The sequence below is a fragment of the Melanotaenia boesemani genome, chromosome 14 (assembly GCF_017639745.1).
Source record: "Melanotaenia boesemani isolate fMelBoe1 chromosome 14, fMelBoe1.pri, whole genome shotgun sequence".
Classification (NCBI taxonomy): domain Eukaryota; kingdom Metazoa; phylum Chordata; class Actinopteri; order Atheriniformes; family Melanotaeniidae; genus Melanotaenia; species Melanotaenia boesemani.
In genome coordinates, this window is record NC_055695.1 from 24,832,823 (window position 1) to 24,847,784 (window position 14,962).

Below are 14,962 nucleotides of genomic sequence, written 5' to 3' on the forward strand. Positions count from 1 at the left end.
AAAAACCTTGTTATGCCAAGTTATGAAATAAATTTCTCATCAACAGACTTCCTGACAAAAATGTTAACTTTAAAAAAGTTACAGCTGAAAAGATCAGGAACAAAACCAAATGGGCATGACTTAAAATAATCAAATATGGAAATGTTTGGTACACAAATAATAAAATTAATACATGGAGAAATGATCACTTATAGATCTCTAAGACCTGTTTGGCTGAAAAGGGCAAAAACAATATCTAAGGATTTCACTGAATACCTCCCTTTGATTTTTCTGTATTATCTTTCCATAATTTTAAAAAAGAAAACAATAATAAAAAAGAAAAAATAATAATAGTTTCTGAATAGCACTTAAGAGTATCGTGGCAGTAATTACAGTTTAAGTTATGGCCATGAGCCTTAATCTCACCGAGTTTATTACTAAATTATTATATGTTACGAGCGTCAATATCTTGTTTTCTCGTCTGTCAAGTTAAACTAATTTAAGGTGAAATTTTAGTCCAGGTGTGCCCCAACATCGTTGCTGTGAAATTTTTGTGGCCTGGCTGTTTTCTGCTGTCAATCAACAAGCGGCAATGCGCGTGACGACAGCGACGGAAATATTTTTTTTTCGTTAGTCAAAATGGCACCGTCTCAATCAGGAAGTGAAGAAAACAACTACGAAGAATAAGTTGGATAAAATTCATCATTTCTGTTGTTTTCACCCGAGTCTTCGTTCAGAATCTGTCGGTGTATTTGTGGTTTGGACTGAGGATAAATAAAACATTCACGGTGAGTGTATTTCGAGGGTATCGTGTAAAGGCGAGCGACACATAGGCAATTGCCTTATAACAAGATGTGTTCTAGGTAGCCTCTCCTAGAAGCGCATGTTTTGAAGATCGGGCTACACCGGTGTCGCAACGGTTGGCCTGAGTTCACAAATATTGCATTATATGTTAAGGGAGTAAAGAGAGTAACGCGGGACCATTGGACCTTATTCACCAAGAAAAGTATACACCTTGTTGTGGTTATTTATAGACATTAACGTCAAGTAAGGCTAGTAACTATAGCTAGGTCTTTACATTGTTATAAGACCTAATATCATCATGTACTGTAGGTCGTCAAAGATCAGAGCTAAAGTTATGTTGATAAGTGTTACACTGTTGATAATGTAGTTTCCACACAAAGTAAAGCAATTGTTAAAATGGGGAAATATCCTGTTTGTATTAATGTGGATCCGAACCTCATTCCAACGGCGTCCTTAAACTGTGTACAAAACGAACATACCTAAAGTCGGAAAGATGGCTATAAGCAATGCTAGCCTAGCTAGCACTATTATCTTTCCAAAGTATAGCTTGTATTGGCAGCTAAAATTGGATATTTTTCTACTATGAAATCTGCGCTTGATGATTAATAAACCAAACCGTGTAAATAATTGTTGTTTAAAAGCCATCGTTAGCTAAGTGACCCATATAGCCCTTGTTAGATGTATCGCTCACCGTCCGGCAAGCTAACAGTGGCACTGTACGTAAAGCCTTGGCTGCTTTCCTTTGTGCTTGTGTGGACACGAGAGCCCTTCAGTACTTTAGCTTTAGAGAAACCCACATTTCGATTTACACCGATTCTGGTTGTTTGAAAACGTTATCTAAAGTTCAGAATGATATGTGGGGACTTTAATTGCATGAACACGTACTTAATGGGAATTTTAAATAACAGGAAAGATGTGCTTCATGATAATCTCCGGGCACCTTGAGTTAGTTCAAAACTGTAGTCGTTCTCACAAAGCTTATAGAGATGACGTCCCAGCCTTTTGAGGTACTCTAATGACAACGTATACAAGAAAAACTCAAAGTTGAAAACATATTTTGGGTTCAATAAACTTTGCTTAGCTGTGTAAGTCATATCTACTTATAGTGATTACATTCTTTTACATGTCTTTCTTTATTTATTACCATGGTGGTGCAGTGGTATGACAGACTACAGCATGTATATAATGCATTATAACACCTGGCCATCTATAGTAAACAAAGATAAACTATTTTATAACTTCTAATATGTGATATAGGTTAACATAAAAAATAAAAATGGCTTAATCTGACGGAAACAAAAATACAGGGATAACAAGGGATGATTTACAAATCTGAAGAGTGAAAATCATGCTCACAAGCTGTCCCCTCTAGTCTTTTTGCTTTCCTACCTACAATTTTCACTCTTTGGTTTCCACATCTCTTGTGCCTACAGCAAAGGCTTGTCAAGCCTCATGCAAGCCTTGACAGTAGGTTGCCATGGTGGCTGGCTATTTTTTCTAATTATGTAATTCCCCCTTGCTGTAAAATTAACAACATGCCAGTTTCCTCTCTCAATTTTAGTCCAGTGCCCCAACCCCCGGGACAGTCAATGGCCGTTGTGTCATTGTTGTGAAATCCCTCTTGCATCCAGACTTTAAATGTAACACACTGACCATTTTATTTATTTATTCATTTATTTATTTATTTATTTATATGTATCTGCATTATAATATTCTCAAAGATATTCATTTGAATACATCAAATCTGATGTTTTAAGACCAATAATGAAGGCTGCTGTTAAATAAGCAAAAATTCTGAATACTAGATGGATAAGTGCAAAAACCAGAGTTACAAGAGCAACTACAAAGAAACTCTGAGAGCACACCCTACAGTGGTTCAGTGCTCTGTTATGCCGTTTTAATGAAAGATCATTTTGGAGCCACACCACAAGTTTGATTGGTTTTCTCTTTGCCCATGCTCCACCTCCAGCAAGTTTCATTAAATGTGGCTCAGGAGATTTTGTGTAATCTTTCTGACAGACAAACAAACAAATGGCTTTGAAAACATATCTCTGTCACTGATCTTTTCTTGTCACAGGGAATATTTGCAAGGGTTACCTCTGAACAATTCACATATATGTTCTTATGTGCGCTCCTCCTTCACAGCTCCACTTTTTGTAATTTTTCCACTTTGTCAGACAATTGATGGCTGCTTGCCCTGCAGGTACTTTGAGGGTCTCTAAACACAAGATCTTTTGGTAACAGTGTTTATAGCCTGCAGGAACTGCAAGGATTATACACAGAAAATATGGGGGTATTTCACAAACCAGGACCAGCAAGTTCGTTAGATAAGTTGAAGGTATCAAAGTTTGTCTCCTGAAATATTCTCCCTTTTTTATATATATATATAAATGTTAGAGTTTAGGGTTCTTTTATATTTAATGCAATTATCACCAGGAAATAATCAGGTCTTTTGTTGCGTTTGGCAAGTTGGAACAGCTGTAATTCAAGGTTCATGCCCTCTGCTGTTTGTGACTTAGCCTTCATTCTCCCTCTCCCCTTGTCTTTGTTAGCTCACTTTTTCTCCCCTCTTCAATTGATGCAAGTGATAAATCTCATTTATGGCCCATGGGTTGATTAGAGTGAGACTGAAAAATGCAGAGTGGAGGAGGGGTATTGGGCTAGGTAATATGTTTGATTCAGCTCCTTCTTTCCTTGAATCTAGCCTTCATTAGATAATAGTTCATGCATTAAGCATAATATGGATGATTGGTAAGAAGAGAGGGAAAAAATCTGTTGATAATATGCAACCGTAGTGTTAATTTTGACGCCATGATAAGGAAACAAGCAAATCCTTCATGACTGGGTTTCCTATGTCCTATAACATGTAGACCTGGGGGCTGTGTGGATGTCTTCCAAGCCACATTCGCAATCGCTGAGAAGCAGGGAAGCATGCCATAGTCTGGCATGCCCCACTGCTTTGTCTTCTGGTTTTCCGAGGAAAAAGTGTGGCAAATTCCTTCTGAGAAAAGCAAACAAGGATTTTGAAATGGAACTCATTCAATAAGGAAATATGAGAAAATTATTAGATTCTGTATGGATGTATGACTGAATACAGCCTGTCATTGTTTCAGCTTAGATTTACAACCAATCCATGTGATGAACAGGAAAGAAAGGAACACTTATTTGAATGCTGACATACAGCTTGGAGGATGTAAAACATTGTGGATGGAATATGTATGAGATTAACCATATGTGCCATAGTTTAGACTTAGAAGTTGAACACAATGAAAGCAGTGTATGCCTTTTAAATACGATAAGAAACTTGACATGTCTGTTGTCCCACATTGACCCCATGTAACTGGGTAATGTGTGACACACAAAAAAAGCTTTTATGCAGCTTTTATACTACAGTTAGTCATTACCTTCATAAGTATAGTGGTTTTAAATGGTAGATAGGACATATGAGATAAAATGCAGACTAACAGCATTAGCTAGTAACTGATAGGTTTGTATCAGTATTTTAATCATGTCTTTGTGCCTTAAATGTAGTTAAAAAGTTGTCAAACCCAAAGTTCTGTGTAGCAAAGGTGTTATATTAGATATTGGTGTATTTGCATTTCTAAGTAAACCTCTTATTCTTTTACAAACATGTTACACCCAAAGTTATGCGGTTTGGCAAAGTTCAGTTGAGAGTAGACAACATTTTGTTAATCAAGAGGAGACTGGACAGTGTATATGGATCTGCCTGTTCTGAAACAAAGAACAGCTAGTTTATTCTCATAGCCTTGGTCCAATTCATGATCAGGACTTAAATGTGTTTGTGCTGTTGGTAGCCTGCATTATTTATTTTTCCCTAATTAATCAAATTTAGTTTTATTTAAAAACAAAAACACCTTTTATACAAAAGTAGCACAAAGTGTTTTACATAAAAAACATACATAACAACTAACAGTTTTTAAAACACACCTGATCATAATCTCTCTCACATTTATTACACACACACACACACACACACACACACACAACATGCATGCAAGACCTTACCACCCCCAGCCCACCCTCCCCACCAGTAGCTAATGCTAGGACGTTGGTTATCCATGCTTAGCTAACTTAATCTCATAGCCGCCAAAGAATATTCACAATTTTCTACAGCAGGACTACAGCAGCCCCGTAGGTGACTTTTTTCTTAGATGGTTAGCAGTTGTGCTTGCTTTTAATTTATGTGAATCAAACTTCATTCAGAAAACACACTAAAGCAAATTTCTTTAAATTGTGAACAATGTTTAACCAACAGATTTTCTTTTGTTTTAAATTTATGTATATATAATTTATATTTGATTTATTTTGGATATTGTAATATATACTTCCACATAGTTTCAGTAACAAAATATATAGTTTAAAGTTCACTGCTCAGCAGTGTGAATGGCTGCAGATGCTTTGCAGAAGCCTTAGCAGCAGCTCTGTGTCATCCTCCTTTATCCTCCACTGTCACTGTACTTCATTTGTTGATGTGGTATGGGTTGAACTTTGATTACACGTCTGTTTAGCACATGACACAGCTCTTTAAATCAGAGCCTTAATAGATCAAAGTGTTTTTATACTCACACATAGACCCGCTCACTGTCTGTACAGGCTGTTAACAAAAATTACAGAGAGGGAGAGAAAGATGTAATTTTCCTTCCATTTTCCAGCCGCAATTAAAGTTCCACCATAACATACTGTTAACCTTATTGCAACAGCAAAGAGCTACTTGGTGTGTTAATGCATAGTTTTATATTGATATCCGTTCAACAGTGCACACCTTTTATCCCTTTGCATGCTTCATATTTCCTGTCTATAAGCTCTTTGTTTTCAATGTCAGGGCTTGCATGAACGCTCTTTCAGAGCAAACAACTTTTTAGTGTTTCCTCCACTGAAGGATGTGTCCATTTTGGTTAAAAGACTAAAACAAAGAGAAGCATACCATTTGAGTCCATGTAGGGTTTTCTAGGCAACATATGGGGATTTATGAGCTATTATTTGGGCTCCAGGTAGGGTTGGACGGTAGTCTATGACTAATATTGCAATATTTTTTGCTTTATCACAATATGCAATATAACCCTCCCAACAGCACCCTACCACACCCCTAGAAATTCAAGTTTATTATATTTTTATCATTACTCTAGTATTTACATTCAATTATTTTATATTCAATTATTATTTTATTATTTAGGTAATTTAATTTTTGCGACAGATCACAATAGAAGTTAACTAAGGTTTCCTTTTCTCTAGAACAGGTTTATATTTTGTCATTTTTTTATAAAAGCTAAACAGCCTGATGTTATTTATCTAATTTATAAGATGCCATCATGTCTCATTATGTTTCTAAAAGCCATTTCACGAATACTGATTGAATTACAATGAATCGGCTTGAATTGATTAGTCTGTAAAATACCCTGAGATGACGTTGTTGTCAGTCGGTGCTATACAGATAAAGCTGAATTGAATAGAATTTCCTACTTCCTCAAAGAGCAACATACGTGTGCAGGAGTTTTCTGGATGGGTGGGGGAGTTTGCTGTCTATCTGCTGTAAATGAGAGAAACTAAACTGCACAGAAAATCACATGTAGATGGTTTAAAACACGTACTCTATACATCGAGTATATTTTGATATCTCCCCCAAACCTAGTGCAAAATTCAGTGGTTCTGTAAGGTCACACATTACTCCTTTTTAACATTTTGTGCCCTTTGCAGCAAAACAGATAGACGAAATAGACAATAATAGTGCCATCGTATCAGTTTAGACAGACCAACGTTCAGTGTTTTCCGGCTTCAACACACCTGACTCAAGTTCAATAGATCCAACAGCCTATGAAGTTCTGCACAGTTACTCATGACTAATTTGAGTCTGGTGTGTGAGAGCAGGGACACATTGAAAATAGTGCTGGTCGATATATGGGATTTACTCGATATATACTGAGAAGTTTTACGTGCGATATATAAAATGTCTATCGCAGCCATCGAGTACAAGCTGACACGGCAGCATTTAAAGCATCTACACGTTATTTTCTTCATAGTTTAGCTTCTCTCACTCACAGCAGACAGACAGCTCACTCCTCCGTCCAGCCAGAAAACTCTCCTGCGCACATGCGCGCTGTTGTTTTAGGGGCGATAGAAAAGAAGCATGGAGTATGCAGCTAGCTAGCAAGCTAGTTTACGAACGCTAAGACATGAAAGCTAAATGCAAGACATCTATTTTAAACAATAATATGCCTCAGAAATGACGACGATGACAGGGAGACTGGTTGTTCAGCTGGGCATGTTTCTCGATGGACATGAAGTTCTTAGTACACCTGAGCAGGAAACTCCTTCAGGTGCTCTTATTATTAAATAAGAGCTCATTTTAAACCAGAATTTTTTGTCTGTTTTACAGGTGGTTCATGCGATAATCTCCAACATGCACTCTCTCTGCTGATGGGAGTGTAGCTCATCTGTGTGTGCATGCAACATGGCATGTACAGACATGACGTGATATAATTACATGTCAACATGTGAACAAGATGAATAAAACCAAGCTGTTTAGCTTTTATAATAAAGGGACAAAATATAAACATGTTCTAGAGGAAAGGGGACCTCAGATGAATGAATGAATGAATGAAAAATACTTTATTAATCCCAAAGGGAAATTCAATTCCCAAAGGGAAATTCAATTTTATTCAAGATTACTTCTGTTGTGACCTGGTGCAAAATTAAAATAGCCTAAATGTTTGAATGAAAAATATATCAGATATTAGTTGAGTAATTATAGAAAATAAAATAAACTTGATCTTTTAGGGTTGGCAGAAGTTGCTGTTGGGAGGTTGGGGTGATCAGGGAAACACTGGGTTTTATTTAATGTTTGAGTGTAGGTCCCTGGTTCAAAAGGGAAAAATCATAATAAAGATAAATTTAGCTGAGCTTACTTAAATCCTGCTCACGTCGTTTCTTGCATTATAATGTTGAATTCAATACTTACACAGTGTTTTAGAGGAGATTTGAAAGCATCGGGATGTATATCGTGTATCAGGATAAAGCTAAAATATATAGGGCTATCACTTTTAGGCCATATTGCCCAGCCCTAATTAAAAACCTGCAGGACTGCAGCTCTTGTGGGACTAAATTGAATAGCGCTGCTTTATGTTGCTGGTCACAATATTTTACTCATTCATGTGGGACAATCATAATTTTAAAAATACAGAAATTCTTACATTTTTGTCTTCTATTTTTTGATAGACAGCTCCTTTTACCTTAGTTTCTAACATGTTTTGCTGTCTTGCAGTGATGTGACTGTTAAAAAGTGTGAATGCAGCCTCAGTTGATGGGCCAGATCTTAAGTAAAGTAGAACGATGAACTGAATTGAACTTAGCATTTCAAAGTGGTGTAGACAAACACAGACATGTTTCTGGCCTTTGTGCATGTGGCATTATCTTCTCATGCATGTCAGAGAAGAGAGGTCATTTAGAGGGGAGGAGAATGCTGCCTGAGTTTAAGCAGTGATACAGCACACTTCACAGAACTTTAATCATCTGTTAATTTTATAGCAAACAATTTTATGCACGCTATTGCAGTAGTTTGGGCCATTTGCTTTCTTCTGCTCTGTAGTTTGCTTGTGATTTTTTGCTTTTGTTGGGTGTCATGATGACTGATGACTGAAAGCCTACAGCAGGAAAGAGTTGCGATTCAGGGCTGTGGACCTAGCTGCCTACACTGAGCAGCAGGATCCGTGTGGGGATTAGATTTGGTGATTTGTTGAGAGGCAACAGCACCAGCTCGCTGTCTGGGGAAGAGAAATGGGAAAATAAGCAAGGGTGTTAGAAAAAGCAGGTGACATATAGTGGGTTACCACACAACAGTGGAGGACAGAAATAAGACAACAGTAATACGTGATAGAAAGAAAGAGAAAATAGACAATATCAGTGAGATAATATAGGGCAGATTATGGAAACAGTAAGAGTAGGAGTGTGACATAAAATGAGAACGAGAAGGTCCATATTTTAAGAATCGAAAGGGCTGATATGAGTAGACTACTGCATAAGGGTGGGAAGTGTCTCACAATAAAAGGAAGAAAGAGGAATGAGGGACAAATGTTCTGTTTTGGAATTCCATTAAGACCTGATGTGTCCTCTTAACAGAAGAACTGTTTATACATACAGTACTTTGCTTGCAGTCTTAAAGGGTAATATTAATGTGCATCTCTGCTTTTGAAGTGTTTTTTTATTTTTATTATTTTATTGCAATGTTTATTGTTTATTATTAAATGTTTATTGCAACAATTAAAGTTCAATCTTGACTGGCCAGAAAAAGGAACTACAGTTATTACATAGTTTGCATAACAACATGTAAGATCTAAAATTCTCTTTAATCTGGAAAGGCAAGTTATTCAACTACACAGTAGCACAGATATGAGGAATAGTTTCCTTATTACACTTAATGAACAGCTGATTGAGGTGGTGAGAAAGTACGAAAATGTATACATTGTATTTGGCATTTACAGACACCAACACTGCCGCATGCAGTTGAGACTTCACTATTCGTTTTTCAAAATTACATTATTTGCACAGCAGTGTCACATTTCCTGAGAACAATTTTACACTCTTATGGTCTGTAAATATGCTTAAATGTAGACTTTATGTTCATATGAATCGATTCATACATTATAATTTACATTTGTAACATCGGAAAAAAATAATCATATTTTGTAGCAGAAACCCTGAACACATTCAGCTTCATAAAAATAAGAACATACCTGGGAGGCTGAATAGGCTAGTCAGTGGTTCTCAAACTGGGGGTTGCAGCAACATGAGATATTTATTCCTTCAAAAGGGGACCCAGTAGAAAAAGTTTGAGAACCACTGGGCTAAGTTAACATAACAAGCCAGCAACTCCAACAAACAAGTTACTGGTAATCAAGTTTTCCAAGCTCCCGATCTCATTCCACATCACTGAATCCATTGAATTATTCATCCTCAGTGTTGTTTCTGAACAACTCCGCCTGCTGCTCGTTTACTGTTTTCAGTTGCGTGTTTTACTACCTGCAGTTTGTAATCTGCAGAATTTTCTAGTTGGTGACATTTTGTTTGTGCTCAGTCTGTCTCAGTTGTCTTTTAAGTTAATGTTTTAGTTAATTTTTTCAGTGGTACTGGAGCGGCAAATACCGTGGCTATCACCAGCTTAGAGCGCCCTCTTGTGGCTGTAGACAGTAATGTTTACTCTTTGGTACATGTCAGTCGGTATGAATTAACATTTAAAAACATGTTAAATTATATATATAAAAGTCGCACCTGACTATTAGTCGCAGGACCAGCCAACTATGAAAAAAAGTGTGACTTACAGTCCTGAAAATACTGTACTTCTAATTTATTTAGGTAAAACAAGCAGTTCTCTTCACCCAACTAGTTTAACCAGAGCAAAAAAGCTAAAGAGCTGTATGCAGCCAGCATGTATCACCATTTTTTATTCAGAGGGAATTAGATGATGGAGGAAAGCGAGGCAAAGTGGATTGTTCACTCTTTGATCTAGTCAGCCTTTGATCTATTTCTGGTGGGTGCTGGAAGTTGAAGTAGAGGTATTATCTCCAAAATGAAAAATCAAGCTGCTACAAACTGTTGTTTTATTTTGTATTTTCACCTTTGGTTTTGTGATTCTCTGATGTTCAGAATTTGCTGTGCCCTCAATTTTCGTTTCTCTTTGCTCTTAGGCTATCCGCCCGACCCCCCTATTTCTCTGATTCTTTTTATTTACCAGAACAAAGACATCATCTAATCCTCAAAGGCCAAATTAATCTCTTGTTTTACAGATAAATGACTTTAATGTTTCATTCAGATGTCACTTTTGCAGAAAGATGTTCACCATCGTGCCAGACTGTTATTGAATAGCCACTTGGAAGACGTTAATGAAGATCAAATTATGAATAATTGGTACTAGCAGCTTAATCTTTAAACTCTGCTTTACAATTGGACCAAATCTTTCAAATAGCTATCCACTTTTCAACTTGTTCTTGTGCTGTCCTAGTCCAGAGGATCTATTTGATAAATATTTGAACATGGAAAATGCAATAACAACAGACTCTTAAAACTAAATTTGTTTCCATTTCCCGGATTTTGATAAGACAGCAGAATCAGTTACACAGTCATTTGATCATTATTTTCTGTGCGGCATCCTATTCGGTTACTGGCTGCTCACAGCCTTTTTATGGCCTTGACTGTAACACAAAATGAAAATTCATTCGAGGGAAATTACAAATGAAAGGTAGCTAATGTGTGTGTGCTCAAGGGTATGCGCCATACATCTGTGTGTCCACACCGTGTTAAGTATAGACTTTTTGTGTAGAAAAAAGGTGCGATTAATAATGTAGACTGTTTGAATGATTGAGCCCTGTGTTTCTCTGAGAAGTAACTTGTTCCTTTTATGAATATTTCATCACAGTAGCTAATGAATCCTGCCAGTCAAGGCAGTCATAACCAGCTAATAGCCCCCTTGCTGCTCTGGTGTGAGGCAGCTGCACCAATTTCTAACCTGATTATTTGTGATACTGATGGACTCAGACTGGTGATGAGTGAATGATGTTCGTTGGAATGAATGGTCGTAGTTAGTTGGCTTGTTAGTGGCAAAGACAGATGCAGACTACAACGGGATGAAAAAGATGACACATGCTAACAGAGGGCTGTCAGTCACATGAGAGAAGTATGTATGCTGACACTGCTGCAATAGATGCAAGTTTGTTGAAAGTGCAACTGTGTCACTTTCATGGATGGATTACGGTGCCGACCTGCAGGGCTGTGTAATTCCATAGGGCTCTGAGCTCTGTTTCCAAAATGTCGCTGAAAGAAACAAAAAATGGCTGCAGAGAAATGCAAAATGATCACATTGACCTCAGAAACACAAAGTGACCACAACAGGAAAAAAAGAGACCACAGAAAAACTCAAAGTGACAACAAGCAGCTATAAAACATCATTTGTTATGGTTTGGCACTATTATCAGTCAGTATGCTTTGGTCCAATGTAGGAAGAGTGGTGGGGAAGCTTTTATGTGTTTATGCCATGGGGTACATTATCTCAATATGTCTGTGATTACAACATAAATCCCACTATCTCATCATCTTGTTTTCTTTTTCCCATCACTTACCCCTCGTGCACTTATCCACACTTAACCTGCAGTCACCATAGATGTTTTGAAGGGGTGTGCCAGCTTAGGTACCTCACAATTTGATTAATTTACATTTCAGGTTGCTTTGATTCATCTTTTTTCTCTATTTAGGGTTTTTTTTCTCATTCCATGGCTACCTCATAGTTTAAAATCTGTTCAGTATCCATTAATTCAAGTAACAAAACAAAATTATCTTAACTCCTTTTAATTCATGTCAAACCACAAATAAATCCAACACATATTCAACATATTTTTAACATTATGTTCATATTTTCCCTTGGAATCTACAGAAAAGATGTGTTAGCAATAATTAGGAACAAGTTCCTAATTCTGTCTAATTGTCTTGTCCAGGCCTTGTCCGTTGTCATGTCCATAAAAACCAAAATGTTTCCCAACGCTTGCCTTCAAACCTGAGTGTTTGATGGCGAGTTACTGAGCACAAGAGTAGATCTCATGATAATCGATTTTGAACATGTATGAATCGGCATGTGTCACATCGATTAAATAGTGAATTGGCCCACCCCTAATGCTTTGCAACACACCAGCTGGAACTGACTTTTAGAGTAAGCCTGTTTAAATGCACACCAAAAAACTCATCATTATGTGATTTCTATAGTATAGTGAGTTTTTAGATAATTGAAGTGGACATGTAGAAACAGGATAATCTGATATCCACTTAGATAATGGCAGTAATCTGATTATGAGAAACACCTAGATTTCTCCTTCTGTCCACGACAGTAAGAGTCCATTTGATACTCCATTGACCCACACAGAGCATGAATGCATAGCAACTTTTGAAACCTCGTTTTGAAACGTTTGAAACCTATCGCAGTTTAGGCAGTTGCTGCAATATGTCTACTGCACAGACCAATATTGTGATGAAGGTAAATTTTCGATATATTGTGCAGTCCTAGTGTTGACTTGCATATCTGGTTTATTTAGTTGTTTTTGTCTTTTCAATGTCTTCTGTTAAAAAGATAGGAGCAATGCAGTCTCAGCGTGAGTGGAACACAAAAGAAAAAGAGAATGGCGTGCAGCAGCAGGAAGTTGGAGTATTAAAGAAGTCATGCATTCTCATGTGGTCTTTGTTGCAGACTTATTTGCTCCCACATTAGCAACTAGCCTAAGACTGCGGGCTGCCATGTTTAACAAAGACCAATGTTTTGAAAGTAGAAGGAAGCACTGTGTATGTACGTACTCCAAAGGAAATCGACTGGACAATGTAGATAAGGTTTTTTTTTTAAATATATTTTTTACATTCCTAAAATGCATTGGTGGTAAAGTGGTAGAATTTTCACCTGCCATGCAGGAAGCCCAGTTTCAATTCCCGGCCAATCCAAATGTTTCTAGGGCCAAAAAGCACTACAGAGGGTGCAGCAGGCTCCCCTCCATCCAGGGCGTTTATCACAGTAGGTGTCTGCGTAAGGCACGTAGCACCACTAAGGACTACACTCATCCAGCACTAGGATATTTGCGTTTGCTACCCTCTGTTAGACGATACAGGAGCCTGCCAGCACGCACAAAAAGACTCAAAGAAAGTTACTACCCCCAAGCTGTCAGACTACTGAACTCACAATAATACTGCACTAAACTGCTGCCTATTACTGTGCAGCCATACTATGTGCAATATGAAATTCACTTGAAGCAATATTACAACCCATGAAATACTCACACCTTATTTTTAATCCTACCCGCACCTTTGTATTTTGTATATTTTATTATACTTCTTACTATATTGTTTACTTATTTCTCTTGTATTTATTTCTCTTTTATTAAGTACTATTATTGCATGCTATTAGTACTTGATTATTTTTGCGAGTCAAACAGTTCCCCTCATCCCAAGCATTTCATTGCATTGTTGACCCTGTGTCGAAACTGCACATGACAAATAAACAATCTTGAAATCAGAAGTGCATGTAGTTTCACCAGATCCAATTATTATAATAGTTTGATTTTGATGGTCATGTAAACGGTCTCAGTCAGTACTGAGCTCATAGATCATTTGATAGACTTAAAGATACGTAATAGGTAAGAATTACTGATATCTAATGGTAAAGATGGGACACAGTTGTGAATAGATGATGACAGTCCGTGGCTAAATTCTTCCAGACGTAAACATGTTTTTATCTGTGAGTGGATCCAGTGGCCTCAGGTGCAGCAATCACTGCACAACAGGTCACTATTTCAAAATTATCTACAAATGAATCGACTTGAGTTTTGATTTAAAACCTAATTGGATGCTAAAATCCGAGTTGTTTAAGAACATGTGTTTAATGAAAACTATGCTGAACTAATTGTTGAGAGATTTTCTTAACACCTTATGATTGCCCTAAAGAAACAATGATTTTGAATGAGAAGACAATAGAAATAGAAATGACGAGGCCTCAGATTTCATCACTGATGGATGAGGTCTGAAGGAATGGAGCTTCAATAGTGTTGGGCACTTAAGATAATGTGAGACAACAACTATGACTAAATGGCAGAAATTCATAATTTTCCCATGTGACCTTTAAGCACCAATGCTGTCATCTCATTTATAGAAACATAAGTATCATTTACAATAATCATATCATAAAAACCTGAAAGTTAGATTTTTGATAGATGAGCAATCCCTTTTATATCTTTCCCCAAGAATGGCATCAAGTGGAAAATTATGATTTACATCGACACTCTACATGTGACTGTGCATTTGTTAGTAAGATGGCACACACGCGCCAGGCAGGATGGTGGTTCTCCTCGTGAGCATTAACTGTCTTAGCAGCTTAAGGAAGTCACACTTCCTTGGGTGATCTCCATGTGCTCTAACAGGATCGCAAAGGCCACCAGCACACAGTCAGATAATCATTACTACTACATGGTGGCTTCTGCTTACTGTACCTGTAAGGACATGTAGGTTTCTGCAGCTAATGCATCTTTTATCATTAAAAACAGAGGTGTGCTGCTTGTTAATTCCTGTGACTCATGCAGCTTAAGGGAACCAAGTGACCTACTATGTTGTCGCATCACAGGAACTATTGTTTTACAAGTCATTA

General features: G+C 37.2%; 1 protein-coding gene across 1 annotated transcript in view; it reads left to right on the plus strand.

Annotated features, from left to right (window-relative positions):
• Positions 1-628: 628 nt before the first annotated feature.
• Positions 629-14,962, plus strand: part of si:ch73-63e15.2 (protein strawberry notch homolog 2) — a 59,342-nt gene continuing 45,008 nt past the window's right edge. Inside the window, exon 1 of the mRNA XM_042006107.1 lies at positions 629-767. The gene's annotated coding sequence lies outside the window, so the exon portion shown is untranslated. The remainder of the gene's footprint in view (positions 768-14,962) is intronic.